This window comes from Natator depressus, chromosome 1, assembly GCF_965152275.1.
Source record: "Natator depressus isolate rNatDep1 chromosome 1, rNatDep2.hap1, whole genome shotgun sequence".
Taxonomy (NCBI): Eukaryota; Metazoa; Chordata; order Testudines; family Cheloniidae; genus Natator; species Natator depressus.
The window spans coordinates 129,338,308-129,365,723 of record NC_134234.1 but is presented as its reverse complement, the minus strand read 5'-3'; positions in this window follow the sequence as shown (position 1 = coordinate 129,365,723).

The following is a 27,416-nucleotide window of genomic DNA, read 5'->3' as shown; positions in this document are numbered from 1 at the left end:
ATAGAAATTGGAAAAGGTTCAGAAAAGGGCAACAAAAATGATTAAGGGTATGGAAAGACTGCCATATAGGGAGACATTAATAAGACTGAGACTTTTCAGCTTGGAAAAGAGACAACTAAGGTGGGATATGATAGAAGTCTATAAAATCATGACTGGTGTGGAGAAAGTAAATCAGGAAGCATTATTTACTGCTTCTCATAACACAAGAACTAGGGTTAACCCAATTACATCAATAGGCAGCACATTTAAAACAAACAAAAGGAAGTATTTCTTCACACAATGCACAGTCAACCTGTGGGACTCTTTGCCAGAGGATGTTGTGAAGACCAAGACTATAACAGGGTTCAAAAAGTAACTAGATAAGTTCATGGAGGATAGGTCCATCAATGGCTATTAGCCAGGATGGGCAGGGATGGTGTCTCTAGCCTCTGTCTGCCAGAAGCTGGGAATGGGCAACAGGGGATAGATCATCTGATTATTACCTGTTCTGTTCATTCTCTCTGAAGTACCTGGCATTGGCTACTGTCGGAAGACAGGATACAGGGTTACATGGACCCAGTATGGCTGTTCTTATGTTCTTATTCTCTAAAATAAGCTGCGAGCTGAACTAACTCTTTGACGTCCAAAGAATCAAGGGAATGCAAAGATGATTAAGGCCATCTTTGTTACCTTCTTCTCTTGTCCAGAGCATGTGTGTTTTGTGACCACCACTTTATTATGGATCCACATATTTTGTGTTAAAATATTCGCTTCCTCCTTATACACAAGCCACAGCAACACCAGGTATTCTATGCAGCTAAACAGATAAAGAATAGAGCTAGCTTTAAAATTTTATATTTCCCAAATTACAACACTTCTTTTGCAAGAATGTTTGCTGTTTTTGACCAGCTTATAAAGAAGTCGACATTTTCAAAACTTCAAATTTCAAACTTTTTTTTTTCTGAAAAACAGTGCAGATTTTTCAACAGCTCTGTGAAGAACTAAGAAGGTCTGATTCACCACTACAGTTTTATGCTGTGGTGTTATTTTATTGATTTTAAATAATTTGTACCTGCATAACATTCGAGTAAGTTAGTGGTGATTTAGGCCCCAGTTGTCTTTTGAAACTGTAATGCCAAGCTAAACCACTTGCGATAGGGTTGCAATATGCATTTTTATTCATGCTTTGTTGCACATACACACAAAATTACTGTGATTTTCCTGTTAGTTAATAATTAGAACAGAATTTTGCCTGTAATCATGGACCAGAATCTATAGAATAAACATATTCAGTCAGAGATGATTTGTGATGTGACCAATATGAAATGAGATACAGGTTCTATTGTTATTCTCTTTTGTTACATGCTGTTCTCTCATGGGCTTTTAATTTTTCCTGGTTAAGGGGATTTTTTATCTCAATGTCCCATAATTTAGTTTTAGAAGGAGCCTTAGACATACCATACGTTTATTATTGAATTTCTAAAGCTGAGGAGAAAAAAAGACCTGTTCATTTTACTGTCAAATCAGCATTTAATGGAAGTTTGAGGTTTAGTTCTGTGTGTGGTAAATGCTGAAAGCAAATTAAAAGCAGTTTTTTATTTATTATTTTGAAGAAAATCCCTCCAAAAACAAGACCAGTGAGAATATATCCAGAATGAAAAAAATAATAACAGACTTTAAATAAAGCCCATTTAAATGGCTCATATTCAAGAAAATAAATGATTGCATTTAAAAAAAAATTATAGTTAAAACCATATGGTACCTTCTCTTACAGGCACCTCAGCTTTTTGGCATAATACATTGCTTATTCCCATAGTGTACAGTATCAAAATCTGGTATCCTAAATGTATCATAAATAATATCTCACCTGACTATTACTAGTTACATTAAAAGAGAGGTGCCACCACCTTTAAAATGTGTGGGAAATGCATATAAAGGAATGGAAATTGTACCAAAGATCAATGACTGGTCCAAATTCTGCTCTCAGCTCCACAAGCAGAACTTGGACACTAAAGTCAATATGTCCACTGTATGTGTGTTTGTTCTTGAAAAGAGAACAAATTTGCTGAATGGAGATACAGAATAAAGCTGCATCATCTCAGCACCATATAATTCTTAGTCTCAGCTGAGCACTAAATAATTATCATCACTATCATAGCCCAACGATACAGACATATACAGTTGTATAATCAAAATAGACAAAATACACATATGTTTCCTAAATACTTATGGTAGGATGCATTACCCACTGAAATGTCACAACAATCCTGGTAATTAGTTATTTAAAAAGAGTTTTGGCTCAGTCTCAGAGCTTCTGTGCTTCATCCCACACTGAATCTATAATGCTGCATTTGTCAGAGAATGTCAATTCCATGACAGACTGATGTCACAAACCCAGGATTATAATTTCAGTACAGGAGGACAAGTTGACCACACATGAAGAATCTATTATTAAAACAGTAATATTAAAAGGGAAATAAAAGGGAATCGAGGAGAGTACTGGGCAGTGAGACATTTAGTTATTTCATATTTGCACTGGTAAACAAATGCCATTTTAACTAGTGCACATGGATTTCCTTTTTCAACCAGTTAACATGGTTGCCTTTGGAATTAATCTGATAGTCTCCCCCTATAGGGCAAAATTTTGATTCCATTAGGGATTTGCATTTTGCTTCAAAAAGATGAGGATCTGCCTCAAATTCACTTATTTCTGAAATTTATACATGCAAAGGAGTACAATGGATTTATATAGAGGCAATGATATTTTCTGTCTTCTTATCTATCCCTTTCTTAATGATTCCCAACATTCTGTTCGCTTTTTTTTTTACTGCTGCTGCACATTGAGTGAATGTTTTCAGAGAACTATCCTCAGTGACTCCAAGATCTATTTTTTGAGTGGTAAGACCTAATTTAGACCCCATCATAGTATAGGTATAGTTGGGATTATGTTTTTCAATGTGCATTACTTTGCATTTATCAACATTGAATTTCATCTGCCATTTTGTTGCCCACTCACCCAGTTTTGAGAGATCCTTTTGTAGCTCTTTGCAGTCTGCCTGGGACTTAACTATCTTGAGTAATTTTGTATCATCTGCAAATTTTACCACCTCAGTATTTACCCTTTTTTTCCCAGATCACTTATGAATATGTTTAATAGGACTGGTCCGGGTACAGACCCCTGGGGACACCACTATTTACCTCTCTCCATTCTGAAATCTGACCATTTATTCCTACCCTTTGTTTCCTATCTTTTAAGCAGTTACCAGTACATGAGAAGACCTACCCTCTTATTCCATGACAGCTTATTTTGCGTAAGAACCTTTGGTGAGGGACCTTGTCAAATGCTTTCTGAAAATCTAAATACACTATATACACTGGATCCCCCTTGTCCACATGCTTGTTGGCCATCTCAAAGAATTCTAGTGGATTGGTAAGGCATGATTTCCCTTTACAAAAACCATGTTGACTCTTCCCCAACAAATTATGTTCATCTATGTGTCTGACAATTTTGTTCTTTACCTATGGTTTCAACCACTTTGCCCTGTATTGAAGTCAGGCTTACTGACCTTTAACTGCAGGGATCACCTCTGGACCCCTTTTAAAAAATTGGCGTCACATGAGCTATCCTCCAGTCATTTGGTACAGCAGCCGATTTAAATGCTATGTTACAGACTACAGTTAGTAGTTCTGCAATTTCACATTTGAGTTCCTTCAGAACTCTTGGGTGAATACCATCTGGTCCTGGTGAGTTATTTGTGTTTAGTTTATCTATTTGTTCCAAAATATCCTCTAATAACTCCTCAATCTAAAAGTGGCAATTCTTCAAGAAAAAAACTTCAAAAACAGACTTCAATGAGAGACTGCTGAATTGGAATTCATTTGCAAAGTGGATACAATTAACTTAGGCTTGAATAAAGACTGGGAGTGGATGGGTCATTACACAAAGTAAAACTATTTCCCCATGTTTATTTTCCCCCCTACTGTTCCTCAGACGTTCTTGTCAACTGCTGGAAATGGCCCACCTTGATTATCACTACAAAAGTTTCCCTCCCCCCACCCCCTGCTCTCCTGCTGGTAATAGCTCACCTTACCTGATCACTCTTGTTACGGTGTGTATGGTAACACCCATTGTTTCATGTTCTCTGTGTATATAAAATCTCCCCTGTATTTTCCACTGCATACATCCGATGAAGTGAGCTGTAGCTCACGAAAGCTTATGCTCAAATAAATTTGTTAGTCTCTAAGGTGCCACAAGTACTCCTTTTCTTTTTGGGGATACAGACTAACACGGCTGCTACTCTGAAACCAATCTGGGACAGTTCCTCAGATTTGTCACCTAAAAAAAATGGCTCAGGTTTGGGAATCTCCCTCACATCCTCAACCGTGAAGACCAATGCAAAGAATTAACTAAGTTTCTCCGCAATGGCTGCTCCTTTAGCATCTTGATTGCCCAGTGGCACCACTAGTTGTTTAGCAGGCTTCCTTCTTCTAATGTACTTAATTTTTTTTTGCTATTACTATTTGAGTCTTTGGCTAGTTGTTCTTCAAATTCTTTTTTGGCTTTCCTAATTATATTTTTACACTTCATTTGCTAGAGTAAATGCCCCTTTCTATTTTCCTCACTAGGATTTAACTTCCACTCTTTAAAGGATGCCTTTTGGTCTCTTACTGCCTCTTTTACTTTGTTGTTTAGCCACGGTGACACTGTTTTTGTTCTCTTACTATGTTTTTTATTTTGGGGTATACATTTAAATTGAGCCTGTATTACGTTGTCGTTAAAAAGTTTCCATGCAGCTTGCAGGGATTTCATGTTTGGCACTGTACCTTTTAATTTTTGTTTCACTAATTTTCTCTTCTTTGTGTAGTTCCCCTTTCTGAAATTAAATGCTACAGTGTTGGGCTGCTGTGGTGCTTCCCCCACCACAGGGATGTTAAATTTCATTATATTATGGTCACTTTACCAAGCGGTCCAGCTATATTCACCTCTTGGACTAGATCCTGTGCTCCACTCAGGACTAAATCTCCTCTTGTGGGTTCCAGGATGCGGTGCTCCAAGAAGCAAAATCATTTAAGGTGTCAAGAAACTTATCTCGGCATCCCATCCTGAGATGATGTGTATCCAATCAATACGGGGATAGCTGAAATCCCCCATTATTATTATTGAGTTTTTTATTTTAATAGCCTCTCTAATCTCCCTGAGCATTTCACAGTCACTATCACCATCCTGGTCAGGTGGCCGGTAATATATCCCTACTGGTATATTCTTATTATTAGAGCATGGAATTTCTATCCATAGAGATTCTATGGTACAGTTTGGTTCATTTAAGATTTTTACTTCATTTGATTCTACACTTTCTGTCACAGATAATACCACTCCCTCATCAGCCTGTTCTGTCCTTCTGATATATTTTTTGTACCTTGGTATTACTTTGTTCCATTGACTATCCTCGTTCCTCCAACTTTCTGTGATGCCTATTATATTAATATCCTCGTTTAATACAAGGCACTCTAGTTCACCCATCTTATTATTTAGACCTAGCATTGGTATATAAGCATTTTAAAAACTTGTAACTTTTTAGCTGTCTGCCATTGCATGATGTAATTGAATGAGACTTTTTTTCATTTGACTGTTTCTCATCAGATCCTACCCATATTTTATCATCTTCCATCCTCTCTTTCTCACTAGGACATAGGGAATCTCTATTAATAGATCCTCCCCTAAAAGACGTTTCTGTCCGAACCACATGCTCCTCCACACCTGTCAGCTTTCCCTCAGCCCTTAATTTAATAATTGCTCTATGACCTTTTTAATTTTAAGAGACAGCAATCTGGTTCCATTTTGGTTTAGGTGGAGCCCATCCTTCCCGTATAGGCTCCCCCTTTCCCAAAGGTTTCCCCAGTTCCTAATAAATGTTAACCCCTTGTCCCTACACCATTGTCTCATCCATGCACCTTAATGCATTTAGACATGTAAAGAAATCCCTTCTCTCCCTGATTGTATGTTCAGAGCCAAGAAAAGGATGTTGATTCTTTTTATCTCTGAGGAACACCATTTGTCAACCAGAGTCGAGGCTGGTATTGAGGCTGGTATATGTTCTCGGGGCCTGCTATTTCTGAGCCCACAGTCCCTCGTCTTTAGCATGTTTTAATCCTACCACAGTCACAGAAATGATGATCAAGTGAGGACACAGATGATTACACTAATTGATCAAGTCTGACACTGTTTATTAATAATACCTTTCTTTAAAGTTGCTTACACTTTATGAAAACATCTTTGGAAGCTGTTTTTTAAATAACGTAGGGCAGAAGGCTTCCAAGGCAGTAAACTCTCTCATTAAAGTCAAAAGGAATTGTGTTGACAGTTAATAATGACCGCTTAAAGTGAAGCTGCAATTGTTTAAATGTCAAGGCAGCAGATGCAGCTAAGATATATGAATCAGGCACATTTTAGAGAATTCTACACTTTTTCCCCCATTACAGACATGTTGCCTAGATAGCTAAACGAACAAATTATCTTCTTGGAATGTTATATGTTCTACATTTTAAAGGACCAAAAGAGGGTCACCGATAATAACTTACTTTAAATCCACATATATCCTACCAAATACCTAGCCCCAGTAAAAAGAAAGCAACAAAAATTAATGCTAACTCCCACCCCCATACACACACACACAAAAGCATCCTCCTCTTTGCCTCTATGTTGAAATAGTCTCCACAACTTTGAATTGCCAGTTGTCTTGATATTTTAGGTTGAATTTGAAATTACCTTGTGTTTTCAACAAATGAGAGAACAAATTTCTGTCAGGATTTGCCCAAGATATTAACATTATTCATTGTACCATTTTCACAGTTGTACATTGACTGCATGCATATATATTTGGAACTTGATTTTAATGCTTACATCCACCATAAAAAAGAGTTGCTAGTACCAGCTGATTTTGGTGGAAAGCCTTCTTCTGCCTTCTATTAATATCTTCTTGACAAGTTCATAATCACTAAACTGCGGTGCACATCTGACTGTCATAATTTATACCTCTCCCAGAGTTAGCAAGTGGGAAAGAAAAAGACAAAGAATATCTGAAAACAGAATGTATAACATCATTTTTAATCATGCCTGTTTGCCAATTGTGCCTGCCTTTTATCTATACCATGCATCCTCTACAATCCTCTTTAGCCTTCTCTACATAGATTTAACCAGATAAGTTTCAGCGGTGAAGTGCATCTGCCCTGTTTTAGTTGCATACCATTACCTTACTTCTGCAATACCATTTGCAAATGTTGTAATTGCACTGCAAAGTGGGTATCTATGCCACAGCTATTTACAGCAGGTGCATAACTGACAGCTGCATAATGTCATATACATATACAAAATCAGACATTGTAAGTAGTATCTGCTAAGTAAGAGATGTAAAACTGAATGTCATCAGCATATTTTTCCCAGTAGCGTCCCATGATTGTCCCCAGAAGTTTCAAATATATGTAAATAACGGATCCCCAAGGAATGCCACATTGAGGAAAAGGAGTAGCTATCTATCCCCATTCTTTGGATATATTTTAGGGGAATAACTGAAGCCAGAAGTGTTACCCCTTCCACTGCTGCTAGGATTTAATGAACCACATAACTAACTCTGTTAGGGTCTGATCTTTTTAGCAAATTAAGATGAGAGTTCTTCACTGAAAGCAGCACTGGAATATAAACTCTGGAAGAAGCAATTAAAGTGACTAACTGACTGACTACTCTGAATGGATCCTTTGGTCATAACTTTACAAATGCTATGACAGAGAAGTTTTCTTGGGTTTTCTCCGGAGTAGTACATTTCCATACATCAAAGAGATTGTGAAGAGTTGTATGCCACAAACATTCTAGTCTCTGGCCTTCACATTTCATCTGGCAGAATCTGTTGGTGGGTTCAGGTGTCCTGGGTAGTTGGGGAGGGAGATGAGGGACAGGGAAGTGTTATTACCATTATACAAGGCACTGAAGATACATTATCTGAAATCCTAGGATGCATCAGGTGTGGTATTTCCAGTAGAGATAGGGAACAGTTATTATCACTGTACAAGGCACTGGCAAGACCTCATCTGGAATACTGTGTGCAATTCTGCTCTGCCATGTTTAAGAAATATGTTTTCAAATTGGAACAGGTGCAGAGAAGGGTACTAGAATGACCAGAGGAATGGAAAATGTACCTTACAAGAGGAGACTCAAAGAGCTTGGCTTATTTAACCTAACCAAAAGAAGGCTGAGGGAGATGATTGATCTCTATAAATACATCAGAGGGATAAATACCAGGGAGGGAGAGGAGTTATTTATGTTAAGTGCCAATGTTGACACAAGAACAAATGGATCTAAACTGGATATCTACAAGTTTAGACTTTAAATTAGATGAAGGTTTCTAACCATCAGAGGAGTGAAGTTCTGGAATAGCCTCCCAAGGGGAGAAGTGGGGGAAAAAACCTAACTTGTTTCAAGACTGACTTGATAAGTTTATGGAGGGGATTGTATGATGGGACTGCCTACAATGGCATGTGGACTATCTGTGACTGCTAGTAGCAAAAATCCCCAACTGCCGGAGATGGGACACGAGATGGGGAGGGCTCTGAGTTACTACAGAGAATTCTTTCCCAGATGTCTGGCTGTTGGGCCTTGCTAACATGCTCAGGGTTCAATTGATCACCATATTTGGGGTCAGGAAGGTCATTTTTCCCTGGGTTAGATTGGCAGAGACCCTGAAGGGTTTTGACCTGCCCTCACAGCATGGGGCACAGGTCACTTGCTGGTTAAAGCAGAATAAATGAAGGATTCTCTGTAATGTGAAGTCTTTAAATCATGTTTTGAGGACTTCAGGAAATCTGCCAGAGGTTAGTAGTCTATTACAGCAGGTTTGTGTGTGAGATTCTGTGAGGAGGTCAGACTAGATGATCATGATGGGCCCATCTGACCTTAAAGTCTGTGAGTCTAACTTTGGAGTTTGAAGGCCAGCACATGGTTGCATTGCTTCACCAGATTGTTGATGCTTTGGTCCTGCACCTGGATGACTCATTTGTAGAACATCTTAGAAATTGGAAATATAAGCCGCTACGTGGGAAGGAGGTTGGTAAATTAGTCTTCCGGGGAAGGATAGGAAAGTAATGATTTCTGTTTTGAGGAAGTGGCAGCTCATCTGGGAAAAGGTATGTTTTCTGTTTATGCAGTGCATACCACTAGGGAGAGTATCAAGTTTCGTATGTATCCACCATAGTGTATAGGTCCAGAGATTGCCTGGAAAAAGCTCATGAGATCCATGCTAGACAAGACATCCTAGGGCCAGGGTAGTCATCAGAAGTGTCTTCTCCATGGGTATTCTAGTCTCCAGAAAACAACAGCTTGATGTTGATATCATAGATCTGAATCAGGCTCCAAGAGTTGACAGATTAGCCCTTTATGTGTTACTGTTCTGGGGTGAGATTTTTTTCAAGATACATCAGTTTTATTAATGTCAGGATTTACCAATAAACTGTCTCCAGATCTGAAAAATCAGGATAAAAGTGTGTGTGTGGGGAGGAAAAAGGGGGGATTTTATATATGCAATACACCCTAATACATTCTCTTCTATGGTTTAAACTACAGTACTATAATAATACATCTGTTTAATATCATGGAGTTTTAAAAAATTCCGAGCAAGGATTTTTCCAACACAGTTTTCCACAAAGCCTTATTCATTTGCTTCTGTTGTTACTTGTTTCAATGTTTGTTGTAGATAACCAAAGCTGTGTCCAACATTTTTTTGCCTTCTGTTAGGAGTGTTTAGAGATCACTTTTCCCTACTTGTGTTTTGACTACCTGACCTCCTGAACAACACTACCTTGAATGTCACCAGAAAGCAGCGTACAGTATTTCTGGGAGTTCTGTTTAGCTGAAATTGTAATGTTTTCCCCACAACAGCTGCCTTCTGGCAGTGATATTCCAGGGCCATGATCTTGGGCCAGTACACCCTACTCAACTTGAACTTCACATTAATAGTGACCTTTGGAAAATTAGCAAGCAGAGTGAGTCAACAATCAGGAATATTTGTTGCAAAAATGTTAACGCCTCTCCCCACCTTTAAAAAAAAATTAAAATGTGATTACATTTTTGATCAGGATTTTGCAATTTCAAATAAATTCAATCTGATAGCTGGTAGAAATTTTTCCAAATTTAAAAATCTGAACAATACTTTGTCCAAATTTCAAACTAGATTAAAAAAACTAATGAATTTTGCATTATCCTCGCCCCCTCCCCCCCATCAAACTATTCTGTTTTTCATTAAAAGTCAAAATGTTGAAACAATTTTCCTGAAAAATCAGATTTGGGAAAATTTTAACTAGTGGTAATAGAAAGTCAGATGCGCAACCTTCTCCCCCAATCAGAAATCACAGCCCATCACTATTCCTAGCGGTAAAGTTCCAACTAGACAGACTATCTCAGACTGCTTTTGACAAAGGATACCTTTTACAACAGTAGGTTAACACTGTGCTTGATCTAATGTACAATCTCTTTCCTCATACAACAGCCTTAAAATCCTCCTTTCACTGTTGCCTCAATGCCTGCTTTCTTGAGACTGGAGTTAAACAAATCATTCAAGCTGTATGAGCAATGCTAGCTGCCATAAAGTATAAAAGAGACCCACGCAGCTATATATAATTAGGTCGTGGCTCACAGACTGAGTACACACACCTCACAAAAAAATGACTGACTTCCCAACTGATGTCTCTTTGGGACATTCAACTGGAACCAGATTAATGGCTCCTTACCAAAACCAAAGAAGCAAAATAGTTGACTGAATCAATTAGAAAGTTAGGAACAAATGTTTCAAGATAGACAGGCCTCTAATAATTTTAACTCTTTCAGTGTGAATAGGGAAGAAACAATGCTGCTCTTGTAAGCACTGAATAAGATATTGTTCCCTTCTTCTGATACCAGTGTACTCTTCTAATACCAGCATCCCTCCTCTGTTGAGCGGTCACCAATCTCCAGGGCCTTGCAAGTCATGATTTCCAGTGGAAGAGAAATCAGTGATGCAGAATGTCAGTATATTCTATTTTGCTTTATTTACACATTCATCAGTCCTGAAATGGGATGTTCAAACAGGCATGAGGGGAAATCCCCTTCATCAGAAATCTCAGCCCAACCCCGATGCTTAGTTTTCAGACCAGGGCCGGCTCCAGGCACCAGCATTCCAAGCAGGTACTTGGGGCTGCACTATGAAAGGGGCAGCAGTCCATGTGCCGTCAGGGCGGTGTCTCGTCTTTCCGCAGCAGCGGCAATTCTATGGCAACCTCTTTCCTCAGGCTGCCGCGGTGGCAATTTGGCGGCAGCTTCTGTCTTCAGACGTCCTGCTTGGGGCGGCAAAAACGGTAGAGCCGGCCCTGTCTCAGACAGCAACTCTTCCTGAAGAACTGACTCTAATCAGAGCCAAAGGCAGAAAGCAAACTCCCTTCCTCCTTGCACGATTCCCTCTCTCCCACAGCTGCCTCTATACAAAAACAAAACAAACAAAAACCTTGCATAGCCCAAAACAAACAACACAGCTTGTCTTCCCAAGGGTCAAAACATCTTTGCTTACTAAGAAAAAGAAGTTGGAAGACCGTGTAACAGCACCGCCAGGTAACACTTTCCCTAACAATATTCATTTGATATTCACTAAATCACTAATATTTTTATATTTAAGAACAGATAATTGAAAATTACTCTAGAAAGAGGAGGCAGCTCTTTCTGACACACAGAGGTGCTGGCAGGAAACAAACTTTATTTCTGGTTACTGTTACAGCTACCATCTTGCCTGTGTGGTGACATTTGCGACAGCAAAAGTTCTGCCCAGTAGATGAATTAATGGAAAAAGCCTAGATGGAAATAAATGTAATGGTCATAAAGTAAATTTCACTATTAAAATTTATTTTATTACTTGTACACCAATTTTAATCTATGCAACATGTCTTTATTTTATACACTGATGTCAACCTGGAAGTTTTTAAGATGATAAAAATATCAGCTCATTTGCCATCTCTCTAGACTTTCAATATTTTACTTGGTGTTTTCCTTACAAATTCATCCTTATTTTTTATCTTCTGTGGACAGCCGTTTTTTAAATTATAACACAGCCATGCAGCTCTTACACATGTGTATTTCCTTGTGCTTCTGGCTTGATGTTTGACTTGAAATTTGGCTTTCAAAAAACAATAAAGGGTTGGCTTGGTAACCCAATGAATTTACAGGTAGCAATTTGAATAAAATGAGAACTCACTTTTTAAAATGTATGAATGTATTGAGAGAAACCAGAAAACTTCAAAGTAATGGGAAAGTCAAACCAGCTTGGATATTTTTCCTGAAAAAAGTGGCTTTATATTAAAAAAAATAGGTTCTATCCTATTAGTTATGAAACTGATAATAGTTTTTCGTATAGCCATTTTCAAAGATTGTTTGTGCCAAATGCTCTAATGTTTCATAGCAAATCATTAAAGTTTTACAGACAGAACTTTAACCAACAGACTTATTGGTTCCACATGGAACCATGAAGGAATCATTAATGGATCTATAATCATTGGATTTCATATGAAACCATGAATTATGTGTGAGGTTTCTGGGTTTATCCCTTTGGAAAAATTATGGCAAGGTCCAATCTTGAGAATTAAAGTTACTGGTTTGTAAGGAAAACAAACAATAAACAAATGATTCAAAGGAAAAACAGAATGGCAAGCATTTCTCAGGAAAATATTGAGATATAATTAAATAGAAACTGAAGCTATTTCTCTCTGTGTAGCCACAATCAATTTGACTCCTTCACACCTGAGTAAGGCTTTTATAGTAATGGACTGAGTGGTCAGACTGAAGAAGACAATTTATCCAAGGTCTGCCTACAAAATAAATTGTTCCTGCATGAGTCGACAATCACAGATTATGCAGACAACAAAATTATGATCACACATGTTTTCCTGGCTGCTTGAGCTTGGCTAAACAGCAGAGGCAGGCATAAGCCGGGAAGTGAACGGTCACATCCTTACATTCCAAACTAGTCACATTGAAATAAGGTGCTATTGGGCTGTTAGGAATACAATCCTGTCCTGATAATGCCTATCGCCTCCAGAGAAAGGGAAGTGCCTAGAAGATGTAAAAGGAAACTTAGTTTGATAACATCCTGTCTGGCAAGAACTCACATATCAATAGCTGGGATGTGAAATCCTCACTTCTGTATTGTTTTGTCATTATAGTTCCCATTTTGCTATTGTTTGTCTGTATAATCTCTGTCTGGTTCTGTGATTGTTTCTGTCTGCTGTATAATTAATTTTGCTGGGTGTAATCTAATTAAGGTAGTGGGATATAATTGGTTAAATGATCATGTTACAATATGAAAAGGAGTACTTGTGGCACCTTAGAGACTAACCAATTTATTTGTTTATTTATTTGTTACAATATGTTAGGATTGGTTAGTTAAATTTCAGGAAAATGATTGGTTAAGGTATAGCTAAGCAGGACTCAGGTTTTACTATATAGTCTGCAGTCAATCAGGAAGTAAGGGGTGAAATGGGAACAGGGAATGGGAGTGTGGTAAATTGGAATCATGTTTTGCTAAGGGGGGGGAATTGGAACAGGGACACAGTTAAGGCTCTGTGGTGTCAGAGCTGGGAAGAGGGACACTAAGGAAGGAAACTGGAATCATGCTTGCTGGAAGTTCACCCCAATAAACATCAAACTGTCTGCACCTTTGGACTTTGGGTATTGTTGCTCTCTATTCATGCAAGAAGGACCAGGGAAGTAAGTGGGTGAAGGAATAAGCCCTCTAACACCTCTCAGAGCTATTATTTGAGATTCTGTAAATGCAGGCAGACATCCCTGAAGCAGTTTCACTGGACTCACATTTTTTACACTATATCAGCAACCATAACCAAGCAAGCTTAGGTTATGCTACATGACAACTTAAGTCGACATATGTTTTGTTGCTTAGGGGTGTGAATTTGCCACCCCTGATGGAAATCATTTACTCTGACTTAAGCACCGGTGTGGACAGCGCTATGTCAGCAGGAGAGCGTCTCCCACCGACATAGCTACCGCTCCTCGCGGGGGCTGGAGTAAATAAGCCCACGATAGAACTCTCTCCCCTGGGTTTAGAACAGCTATACGAGAGAGCTTACAGCTGTGCCACTATAAGCTCTCTAGTGTAGCCACAGCCTTAATGTTGTGGAGAACAAGGCGACAGCATGGAAGATCTGCTGTTACAACGTACCAGCTGAATCCAAGCCCTGAACTGATTACTTCTTTTTCCATCAATCATTGCTTCAGTTAAAGAAAAAGAAAAACATACATTAACCAGAGCTGATGCATCATGCTCCTATGTGGAACTTCTATATAAATCTGCTACTTCTCGCTGCATGTACTTATGAACTAACTCTGAGCCTTACTGTATTTTACCCTGAAATAAAAACATTGGTAAGTGTGAAAATCTGTCTCCTTTTCCCTCAGCTTTCTCATAGTTTGGATAAGGACTAATGATTAACTGAAGGGAAAAAAGGTAAAGATGTTCACTCTCAAGAGCCCTCATCCAGCAAAGCACTTTAACACCTGCCTAAAGTTAAAAGGTTTGTCTCTACTGAATCTAGGAGTGAGCCTCCCAGCCTGGCTGCACAGACTCATGCTAGTGGGGCTCGCCCTAGCTGTGTAGATGACACTTTGATGTTGCAGCCCAAGCTCCAGCCTGAGCCACAATGCCTACACTACTATTCTTATCACACTAGCACAAACCTGCTAGCACAAGTCTGTGGACCTGGACTGAGAGGCTCATTCTTAGATGCAGTGTAGAGGTACTTAAAGGGGCTATTCACATCCTTAGAGTTAGGCATGGACAAGGGCCATAGGATGTAAATTATCATATGATCACTTCCTCTCAAAAATTTGAAGGTATACTCCGCTCCTCTTCTCCCCAATATAGGGGTGTGAATCCCAACAGCCAAAATCCAAGATAAGTGAAGAAGCAGCCCCTCCATATCTATCTTTAACTGCTTTGCTCTCAGAAAAACAGAGGAAAAACCACCAAAGAAACCAGCTCTTAGCATAACCCAAACACATTCATTAGAGAGTGAATGCTTAAGAAACTTTTGTACTGAAATCTAAATCTCTCTCTGGGATTTTGGATCAAGCCCACTCCCAGTAAGTCCTTTACAAACTGGGGGTTTATTGTGTGTTAAACATGTTTTAAAAATTACAATATGTATTTTAAAATGTTAATATGTCTTTGAGATGTTAGATTATTGTAACCATGAGCTATCAGCTATCTGGGTAAAATTCTCTTCCCAGTTCTCAAAGATCAGATAAGTATTAGATGGACAAATTGAAGTTAAGTTTCAGAGTAGCAGCCGTGTTAGTCTGTATTCGCAAAAAGAAAAGGAGTACTTGTGGCACCTTAGAGACTAACCAATTTATTTGAGCATAAGCTTTCGTGAGCTACAGCTCACTTCATCTGATGCATAAAAGTGGAAAATGCAGTGAGGATGTTTTTATACACACAGACCATGAAAAAATGTGTGTTTATCACTTCAAAAGGTTTTGTCTCCCCACCCCACTCTCCTGCTGGTAATAGCTTATCTAAAGTGATCACTCTCCTTACAATGTGTATGATAATCAAGGTGGGCCATTTCCAGCACAAATCCAGAGTTTAACAAGAACCTCTGAGGAAGGGGGGTGGGGGGGTAGGAAAAAACAAGGGGAAATAGGTTACCTTGCATAATGACTTAGCCACTCCCAGTCTCTATTCAAGCCTAAGTTAATTGTATCCAATTTGCAAATGAATTCCAATTCAGCAGTCTCTCGTTGGAGTCTGTTTTCAAAGTTTTTTTGTTGAAGAATAGCCACTTTTAGGTCAGAAATCGAGTGACCAGAGAGATTGAAGTGTTCTCCAACTGGTTTATGAATGCTATAATTCTTGACATCTGATTTGTGTCCATTTATTCTTTTACGTAGAGACTGTCCAGTTTGACCAATGTACATGGCAAAGGGGCATTGCTGGCACATGATGGCATATATCACATTGGTAGATGTGCACGTGAATGAGCCTCTGATAGTGTGGCTGATGTTATTAGCCCCTATGATGGTGTCCCCTGAATGGATATGTGGGCACAGTTGGCAACGGGCTTTTTTGCAAGGATAGGTTCCTGGGTTAGTGGTTCTGTTGTGTTGTATGTGGTTGCTGGTGAGTATTTGCTTCAGGTTGGGGGGCTGTCTGTAGGCAAGGACTGGCCTGTCTCCCAAGATTTGTGAGAGTGATGGGTCGTTCTTCAGGGTAAGTTGTAGATCCTTGATAATGCGTTGGAGAGGTTTTAGTTGGAGGCTGAAGGTGATGGCTAGTGGCGTTCTGTTATTTTCTTTGTTGGGCCTGTCCTGTAATAGGTGACTTCTGGGTACTCTTCTGGCTCTGTCAATCTGTTTCTTCACTTCAGCAGGTGGGTATTTGTAGTTGTAAGAATGCTTGATAGAGATCTTGTAGGTGTTTGTCTCTGTCTGAGGGGTTGGAGCAAATGCAGTTGTATCGTAGAGCTTGGCTGTAGACAATGGACCGTGTGGTGTGGTCTGGGTGAAAGCTGGAGGCATGTAGGTAGGAATAGCAGTCAGTAGGTTTCCGGTATAGGGTGGTGTTTATGTGACCATCACTTATTAGCACCGTAGTGTCCAGGAAGTGGATCTCTTGTGTGGACTGGTCAAGGCTGAGGTTGATGGTGGAATGGAAATTGTTGAAATCATGGTGGAATTCGTCAAGGGCTTCTTTTCCATGGGTCCAGATGATGAAGATGTCATCAATGTAGCGCAAGTAGAGTAGGGGTAATAGGGGATGAGAGCTGAGGAAGCGTTGTTCTAAGTCAGCCATAAAAATGTTGGCATACTGTGGGGCCATGTGGGTACCCATAGCAGTGCCGCTGATTTGAAGGTATACATTGTCTCCAAATGTGAAATAGTTATGGGTGAGGACAAAGTCACAAAGTTCAGCCACGAGGTTTGCCGTGACATTATCGGGGATAGTGTTCCTGACGGCTTGTAGTCCATCTTTGTGTGGAATGTTGGTGTAGAGGGCTTCTACATCCATAGTGGCCAGGATGGTATTTTCAAGAAGATCACCGATGGATTGTAGTTTCCTTAGGAAGTCAGTGGTGTCTCGAAGATAGCTGGAAGTGCTGGTAGCGTAGGGCCTGAGGAGGGAGTCTACATAGCCAGACAATCCTGCTGTCAGGGTGCCAATGCCTGACATGATGGGGTGCCCAGGATTTCCAGGTTTATGGATCTTGGGTAGTAGATAGAATATCCCAGGTCTGGGTTCCAGGGGTGTGTCTGTGCGGATTTGATCTTGTGCTTTTTCAGGGAGTTTCTTGAGCAAATGTTGTAGTTTCTTTTGGTAACCCTCAGTGGGATCAGGGGATAATGGCTTGTAGAAAGTGGTGTTGGAGAGCTGCCGAATAGCCTCTTGTTCATATTCCGACCTATTCATGATGACAACAGCACCTCCTTTGTCAGCCTTTTTGATTATGATGTCAGAGTTGTTTCTGAGGCTGTGGATGGCATTGTGTTCTGCACGGCTGAGGTTGTGGGGCAAGTGATGCTGCTTTTCCACAATTTCAGCCCGTGCATGTCGGTGGAAGCACTCTATGTAGAAGTTAGGCCACAAAACTCCTCACAGATGCATTTATTGCCAGTTTTCTTCAAAGGTTCTATAAGCAAAATGTCATGAGATAAGGTTCCAATGTTACTTCATGTATAGAACATAGAACTAGAGACTTTGCTATGCCAATCTAATTAACCTGGAAAGCACACATATACTGTGGTGATTGGCACAGTACAACCCTTAAAACAGAAAGAACTCTTTTGTCCCCATAAGACCTTGATCCTGTAAACACTTACATATGTGAGTAACTTGACACACTTGAATAGTCTCAGTGCATTCAATGGAACTAATCCTATAGATAAAGTTACATATTTGTATAAGTATGTGTAAGAACTGCGTCTAAGAGTATATTATATAAAAATTGCCTTAAAATCAGGATTTCACATATTTTAGTTAATATTTATATCCTTTTTCTTTCAAAAGTAGGACAAAATAATTCTATTTATCTGTAATGAAAGTGGCATGTTCACACGGTAAGGAGAATATACTTCTAGCTATAAGGAGTTTAGCTCTTGATTGTTTGAAAAAATCCCAGAAGGATGGTGGAATGACATCAGAGGTAGGGCCAAGAAATATTTCAAAATCTATTCAATGACAAAAATATATATATTTTTTAGAAGTAGTGCAGGATTCACACTAACAGTTGATATTTCTGTGCTGCTGCAAAACTACATGATTATAGCACAAGTAGAAGTGATCTCTACAATTAAGGTTAGGAATCTGTACCATTGCCAGCCATTGTTTATAACTACTTATAATTTTCAGAAACTTCTAACTTTTGGTCTTATATTTTCCTGGCTTGGACCCTGTGCAAATGAAAATTTAATTTGAAAGTTTGAGCAAAAACAGTTCAGCCATTTTTCAACATGAAGGCCAAAAATGTATTTTACAAATTGTGAAAACATTCTTGTAACTTTTTTAGAAGAGCTGTAGAGCACAGGAATATCCTTCAGTAAGAAGTAACCCAACTGTGACCTACCAAATATGCATATGTTTTGCATGCAGTGTTCACTGGTACAGGAGTTTTCACTAAGTAACTCAAGTGTTCCACTAAGGAAGGCTTTGTGGTGATTCTATGGCTAATTTAGTTGCCCAGTGACAAATGTCCTGAAGATGTGCATACATTGAGGCAAGTGCTCTACAATACTCCTTTCTCAGTCCCTGAAGATGTTCTCAAGTGCAGAGTAGTTACGAACATTGCTGTGCACTTCAGAAGATCACAGAAGTGGGGCTCCCCCTTGCACACCTCCTAAAAATCCTAACCCAAACCCAATGGAAAGACCCACATTGACTTTGATTCAATCCCAACATGAATAATAGCGAGTGTTCAGGTGTATAACCAAATAGTTCCACATAGTGTAATTTCCATAATCTACTGCCAATATTTTTGTAAACCGGCAGAAATTGTCATATTCCATAACATTATTTTAATCTGCCCAGGAAAGCACATTTTAAAGCGTTACCATCCTAATGTATGATACGCCTGTGAGAAAATGTGTCTTTTTCAAAACAAATGTGATACACTCGTAGGGCTGGATCTTCTTCTCTCTTGCACCAGTGTAAATCAGGAGTAACCTCACTGAAATCAATGGAATAACACTGGTGTAAAACCTTGATAGGAAAAAGGAGAATCAGGTCCACACAGTCTGCTCTGAGGTGCATGTTCAATTTCCTGTAGATCAGATGTTTGTTATATAAGAGCTAAGTATTATTATTATTTATTATAACGGTGACTACCTCTGTGTGTACAGTGCCTTCTGCAGAAAATTTACCACTCTGACACCAAGTTCTGTTTTAAATAGCTATTATATCTATGAGATCAAAACCCATATCTGTCAATACTCTTTGTCCTTATGGTCCTCTATTAACAACCAATGGTATATTTACTACGTAAAGCAATGCGATTTTTTTATGTGATCTATCACGCTAATCTAGTGTCGGATTTTCTGTGCAGCACCCATCATAATACATTCTAAGTGCTTGCATTCACATTCCCCCTCATAGTTTTTCCCATCTACTTAAATCACTAATTATTGAATTGATAACTGAATTTATTATTTTTTCTATTATAGCCTTTAAACTATATAGAATAGGCCTCATGTGTCCTCTCACACTGGTGTAAAGATGTTCACATTGATGCTCTTTTACCAGTGTAAAACCAGATTAAATAAAAGAAGAATAAAACTCAAAATATGTCCTTTCTTCCCATTCTGTCATCCCTGTTTTGTTTTCTATAGCAAAATAAAAATATACTTTAAACAGTAAAAACTAACAGCAAATTAAACAAAAATAGCTTCTTATTTTAAAACTCAAGGTGAAAGGACAATGTTTGCAAAATAGGACCAGCCAAAATTAGTTGGGGAAGAAATATTATCTCCCAAACTTCATAAAGATTATTACCAATTAGAAAGTATAAGAAAAATGCTAGTAAGATGATCCAGATCCTGAAATATTTTGGGGCCCATGAGAAATAGCTTAACATTTTATGCATAGATGTTATTTCTGTTTTTTTCATAATGAAAGAGTTTGAAATACTCCCATACTAAATAAGAAGCTCAGTCACACAGTTGTTCACACAAGCCAAGAAGACAACATAGAGTATGCCAGTGCAGAGGGATCAAGAAGAACATACATCTGGTAACCACAAATGCCATGGTACACCCCACAATGGGAGTGGTTTACCCACCTGGCAGAAAGCAAAGTTCAAATCAAGATCAAAACTGCCAGACAAAATTATTCTAGTTCACATGAACAGTTCCAGATCTGAAGTCATCCCCAAACTGTTCCCAGATGTCTTCATTCTAGTTGTACATTTTCTTGTAAAATCATGCTCTGAGCCTTTCCAGAAATGCTCTGTCCCTTAACTGTTTTATTCAGTATTCCAGTAAGGGAGATAGATGACTTCGAGATGTTACACAAGTCTGTATGGCTGCATGAATTAAATGTTGAGCATGTCAGAATATGCATAAATTTTCCAGTTTTGATCACAGCAAAGTAAAGGCCATCTCCAGATAAAAGATGATGTTTAAGGATTTGTGTACTCAGGATCTGGTTCCAAAAGTTTTAAATTACATTATTTACCTAAAAAGAAAAGGAGTACTTGTGGCACCTTAGAGACTAACCAATTTATTTGAGCATAAGCTTTCGTGAGCTACAGCTCACTTCATCGGATGCATACTGTGGAAAGTGAGCTGGGAGAGAATTCTTTCTGGACCCCAAATCTGGTGATCAATTTGACTCTGAGCATGTATGCAACACATCTAAAAAGACCTGGTGCCCCATCTGCAGCTGTGGCCAATCCCAATGCTTCAGAGGAAGTGGGGAGCAAATCAAAACAGCCCTCCAACAATACATCTGGCCAATTGTGAACTGGGTGAAAAAAATCCTCCCTGAACCCTGCAGGTGACTGGCCGAAGCATGTGATTTGATTATAATCATTGCCTAATGCAGACATGCAATTGTTATGAGCACACTGAGGGCAATTCAGAGCTTCCTGTTCAATCCATGGCACCCTGAAGGAAGAAAATTACCAGAGGGATACACAGATTCAAAGGCCAGAAGGAACCATCATGAACATCCAGGCTGACCACACCTCCACCAACCCATTCCTTGCCACACAGCACGTAGAATTTCTCACAGAAAGTGGATTAAAACATATTTTTAGAAAGATGTCTAATCTCACGTTAAAGACTCCAAGAATTAGTGAATCCACTACTTTTAATTATCCTCACTACTAGGAAATTGTGTCGTAGTTAAATACTGAAGTTCTCTAACTTGTCAATGGTGAATACTAAAATCACTCTGAGATTTCTTTATAGTAGAAAGGGGTTTTGCTTAAAATCTTACTCATCTCCCAGGTTTTGATAATAAAAAGCCCTGGAAAATGTCTGAGCTATAGGTACTGGAGAAGAAAGCTTTGGCAGAGGGGTTAAAGGACCTGAAATTTTAATTCTGATTTTTTAAATGTCCTCAGATACTTATCAAATAGTATCTATGGAGGGTGATAGCCACTCCATCTACACTAGCTACTATTCCAGCCTGTTTATTGGACAGTAGCTGTAACTTCTCCACATGAAGTTCACTGAGGCCATTGGTTCTGCCTCAATGTGGATTTGTAGCTCTACCCCAGCTTTTCCCTCAATGTTGTCTTCCATGCTAGACTATGTATGGTCTGAATGGAAACCTGTTCTGCATTGTGCAGGGATGGACAGGCACCCCTGTTGGCCACTGCACCACAAAACTTCAAATGCATCCCCAATACAGGACTTACGTGGTACAGAGAACCTTGCCCATAACATGGGTGAATAGAATTTTACACATACAGTACTGAATTCCTCCGTTTCTGTCCATGGGAAAATGTCTCCTCAAATGTGAACGGAAAAAGCTGGAGTTAAACTACAATGGGCATATCTCACATTCTCAATACTACAAGAATGTTTGGAGAAAGCCTGTGAAATTTGTAGGTCTCTGAGATTATATTTAATGCAAAACAAACTAGCCAAAGGTAAATGAGGGGAAAATAGGAATCCTGACTGATCCAAAATGCATGCCACTTGTGATCAGAAAATTTAGAAATAACCATCCTGTGATTAATCCATAAAGTGGGCATTCCAAGCCTCATACAACCCTAATAACTCACCCACTGTACTATCTTTTGTTGAACATTTGAGGATGAAAAACAATTTTATTTAACAATTCATATTTCCAGTCTGATTCTGCTGAATATTGGAGTGATTCTGAAGCATCCAACCCTAGGAAAGAAAACTGAAAAATAGATCATATACAGATCCCTAAGAGGATGTCAAATCAAATGTTTGCTGCATCAATTATTTGCATAAACTTCTCCAGCACTGCAAGATTCATCACCAAGAAGATTTATATATTATATTTTATTTTCTATGCATTTCCAACAGAGGGTTTGTGTGTGTGTGTGTGTGTGTGTGTGTGTAACTTGTATATTATATTTTACTCTCTATGAATTTTCAAGGGTGTGTGTCTGTGTAAAATAGATAAGAGACAGTAGGTATTTGATACCTAAAAATTATTCCGGTTGCCACTTTCAATAGAGAAAATTAGTACTATTTTCCCTCTATTTAGAATGGCAATCAGAATAATTTTTAGGTATCAAATATCCACTGTGCCTCAAATAAAATACAATGTATTTGCACATAATAACACAATGAGTGTTACGCTCCCAGCAAAGCTGTCCCCTTTGACCTCCTCTCCTTAAAGGGGACAGGGTGTGGGTAAATATAACCCTGACATTCCCTTCTGTGTGCTACATGCGCACCATTAAATACTCAGTATTTTTCACTTCAGAGTGTTTCTAGTATCTCCTGTTTTAAGTAAAGAAGAATATCATGGTTAGTGCTGGTAATGAATGTTTATGTTTAATGGCATCCACTTTCTGTGCAGATGGGAAACTGAAACAAATAAACTAGTCGGGAATAAAAGTATCAATGAGATCCTGTCCTTTCAAAGTAGTTGCTTTTACCTCTAAACACCTATGTGTCAATGGGGTATTCCTAAGCAACAGCACTGAAGTGTTAAAATGAGCGAGGACACTTGTGGGAATCTATAAATATATGAGCTTGGGATTACATGTGGCTACTAAATGCTAACTGTTAACCTATTTGTTCTATTGTTGAGATCCCATAAGATTCAACTGGCTAAAATACTACCCATTCATTATAGTACTTGTTTGCTCCCAGTAAGGGTATTGCAATCATACATATCTTTGTTAAAACTGGCTACATGATAAAGGTTGCCTTTTAGAGAGAAAAATATTGCCTAGTGGTCCAAAAGTATGCCTACAAGTCAGGAAATCCTACATCTTAATCTCAGTTCTGATGTCCAGTCCCTTGGTAGCCGTGGGCAAGACACTTAACCTGTATGTCTGCAGGATGGGGATACTAATACTCCTCTTCCTCACAGAGGGGTTATGCAGATGAATTAGTTACTATTTGTGAAGAGCTTTGAAGTGGAAAATCACCCTATAATTGCTAAGTATTATTTGATAGCTCTTTTACAGTCAAGCATTTCCTTTTGAATTACCCTGATTGATGTTTCATTAAAATTACATCATGCTCACTTGCAAATTAGAATGGCATGGCGTGTGTATGCCAACACAATGAAGTATGAAGAATTATAGACCTCAGACACTTCACTAAATAAATCAGTTTTCAAGGAGTTATCACTACTGGGATCAGAATATGGGGGTCTAACTTCTTATGTCCATGACATTGTACATAGACGAGTTTTGTTTTTCTTCTATTTATAAAGTGTAATTGGAAGATGCAGTTTTTAGCAGTGCTCTCTAGGGTTTTTTTTCCTGTTTGAATTATGATACTGGGTGATTTTAAACTTGCATAATGGAAATTGTCTCTAGAGTATGTGCACATCTCTGCTGTAACAGTGCACAAGAGAAAACAAGAGAAAATTACAAGGAAGAAAACAATATCCTGAAGCTACTCTGGATTTACACCAATATAAAAGAGAACTGATTTTCATCCTGATATTCTAAATGCTACTGAAATAGAATGTATGTGTTCTGTACTCACTGTGCTGACTCCAACCTATTCAAGAGGGTTCTAATTGTACTGTGGTTTCAGTGACACTCTAATACCTATAGATCCAGCACTGTGATTCATTGCACCCTTCAGAATCCTCTCACTCCACAACAAAAATGGCTGTGTTACTTCTTGATTCAGCTATTTATTATAAACTGCTCAATCTTATCTTCAATCTTAAAAAAGAACATTATTTTTAAGCCATCTATGGCTCTCTAATATTTAAACAGATATCTGCTAATAATAACTCAGTTGCTTACCATTATGAGGTATTAACCATATGCGGCATTAATAATCTCCCCAGATCCCAAGAATTTTGGGATTCTATCACAAAGATTGCTGGAGAACAACTGCGGCCTAGGAGAATGCAAAAGCAATATTGCAGTACACATGATTGGAGAATAAAAAAGAGGTGCGGTGCAAATGGATACACTGGAAGGTTAGAGATAAGAAAGTAAGGAGAGGAGGAAAATAAATGTCTTGAATGAGCAGTCCCTAAGGCCTGTTGGAATGATTGTAATCAATGATGGTACAGTATGATGCAGTGCATTGAGGAAGCCTCTGAAAGACATGACCAGAAATGTGTATTTGAAACTTTGAAGTTCTTAATTACACATCCATTCTCACAGTTTATGCCGGGGTGCCCAACCTGAGCCTGAGAAGGAGCCAGAATTTACCAATGTACATTGCCAAAGAGCCACAGTAATATGTCAGCATCCCCCCATTAGCTCCCTTTCCTGATCAGCTGTTTTGTGGCGTGCAGGAGGCTCTGAAGGGTGGGGGGGGGGAGGAGCAAGGACATGGCAGGCTCGGGGGGTGGGTGGGAAGGGGTGGAGTGGGGACAGGACTTGTGGCAGAGCCAGGAGTTGAGCAGTGAGCACCCCTCGGCACATTGAAAAGTTGGCGCCTGTAGCTCCAGCCCCGGAGTCGGTGCCTGTACAAGGAGCCCCATATTAACTTCTGAAGAGCCGCATGTGGCTCCGGAGCCACAGGTTGGCCACCCCTGGGCTATGCCAATTAAGGAAAAAGATGGAGCATACTGCCAGGATACTGATGCATAACTTAAGCATTGTTGTGAGCATTTTTGTGAATAGATGGACAGAGCCTCACCAAGATGTAAACTACAACTTTATACAAAAATGAACCCAGCAGAAAATGGACCAGTGACATCTGACCACAAGCATCACCTCTTCTAACAATTACAAAACCATAAAGCACCTACCTCGTCTTGCCAATATTTTATCAGAACTGCTAAAGACTGGAGGCCTGGATTTATTTCATTGGCTTCATAGAGTTGTCTTAAAAGTTTGGGAAATTGGTCACATTACAGAAAATTGGCATAGAGGCTGCATCTTCCCTTTTTTTCAAAAAAAAGTAGAGTGATCAGTTTATTCAAATTATGGGGGAATAACTCCACTGTCTGTCCCAAGGAAGTTGTTTCTAATCATACTACTGAACAAACTGAAATACCACCTCAGCTCAAAAATGAGACAACTACCATGGTTTCAGTACAGGTTCAGCCATGCTATATAGCCTCTCTGGAATGTTATTGAAAAATTGTGAAAATGACAAATGGAAGTTAAAATTGTGTTTAGAGACTTTGCAGCTGCTTTTGACTCAGTGCATTGATTAGCCAGTATGGGATGGTATGCCAGTATGGGATGCCTGAACACTTAGCATGCCTAGTGGAGGAGCTATATTATGGTTCATATATCTGTGTGAGTGCCAATGGTTGTATCACAGACAGTGGTGCTGGAACTAGGGGTACTGTTGCACCCCCTGGCTAGAAGTAGTAATAACAAACATCAAATACATAGTTTCCATCAGCAGCACCCCCACTATAAAAATCATTACAGCACCCCTGATCACAGATGGGTTTTCCTTGGAATCAGGGGTATTCCAGGGATGCAGTCTTTCACCAACATTACCTAATGTTCTAATAGATTATCTGATAACAAAGCTGACTGAGACCGCCAAGTAGGAAGTTTGAAATGTCAAGATTCATCTTTAAAGGATCTCAAATACTGGACAATATTCGTTTTTCAGAGAGTACTGACCAACTATAGTTAATGCCGAAAGAGCTGTGAAAATCTGCAGAATCTATGGGAATTAAGATTAGTGGTGATAAAACCAAAGCTATGCATGCCTCCAACAAAACAGAAATGAATGACCTGCTGACCCTCAATGTAGATAGCAATGACATTGAATGGGTGAAAAGTTTTAGCTTTCTGAGTAGTTGGTTGACAACAAGAGCTTCTATAACCAAGAAGTAATATGTCAGATTGGTCTTTTGTCAGTGACATTTCAGTATCTTGAAAGGCCTCTGTGTGGGCAGTGGGATGTCCATGTGACTATTAGGATACAAGTGGTCAATGGAGTAGTGATGATAACTCTGTTATATGGAGCAGAAAGATGGCCATTTAAACAACTGAGAGTTACTGAACAATTTTCAGTGTCAAATGTTATGGTGTATCCTTAACATCCATGGGTATGATTTTGTCACAAATAAGGAGATACTTGGGTGACCTTGGCAAGTTGCAGTCTTGCACCAGTTGAAAACCAGATGACTGCAATGGGGGTGGGGGTCAAATCCAATGTGCAGACAAAGATATATTTTTACAGAAGGTTTATAGAACTGATGTAGAAGGAAGTCGAGCAAAAGGAGTTTGGAAGATGCAATTCTGAGGGATTTAAGAAGCCTAAATCCTACCACACTGACTCTTCCTGAAGGAAGAGAACTTGGAAGGGATGGTTCAAGATGGAAGTCCAATCTACATGCCACCATGGCTGCAGCATAGCCAGGTGAATCTGCTGCTGCTGTGCTGCTGGACTAATAAACACCCTGGTTATTAGCCTCTGAGTTTATTAGTCCTTGAAATAGAATTAGGCTAATAAGCAGGAAGTTCCTTCAAGTCACCATCTAAATAATGTGGATTCTTATGAATTATCATAAAATTAGGAAAGCTTTCAGGAAAGATATTGCTCCAAATCATACAACATGCCTCTGCATTCTTCATTAACTTTTTCACCCATTCCATCATAGCCATTATGTACAATGGAACAGGAGAGTAGCTGTCAATGCCCGTACTCTCAGCTTAATGGAATAGCAAGTGAAATAACTTTTATTTGATTGAAAATGGACATTTCTTAATATTTTGGACCTGAACTCCACAAACAAAAATCAATATTCAAGAGAAGCACATAGACA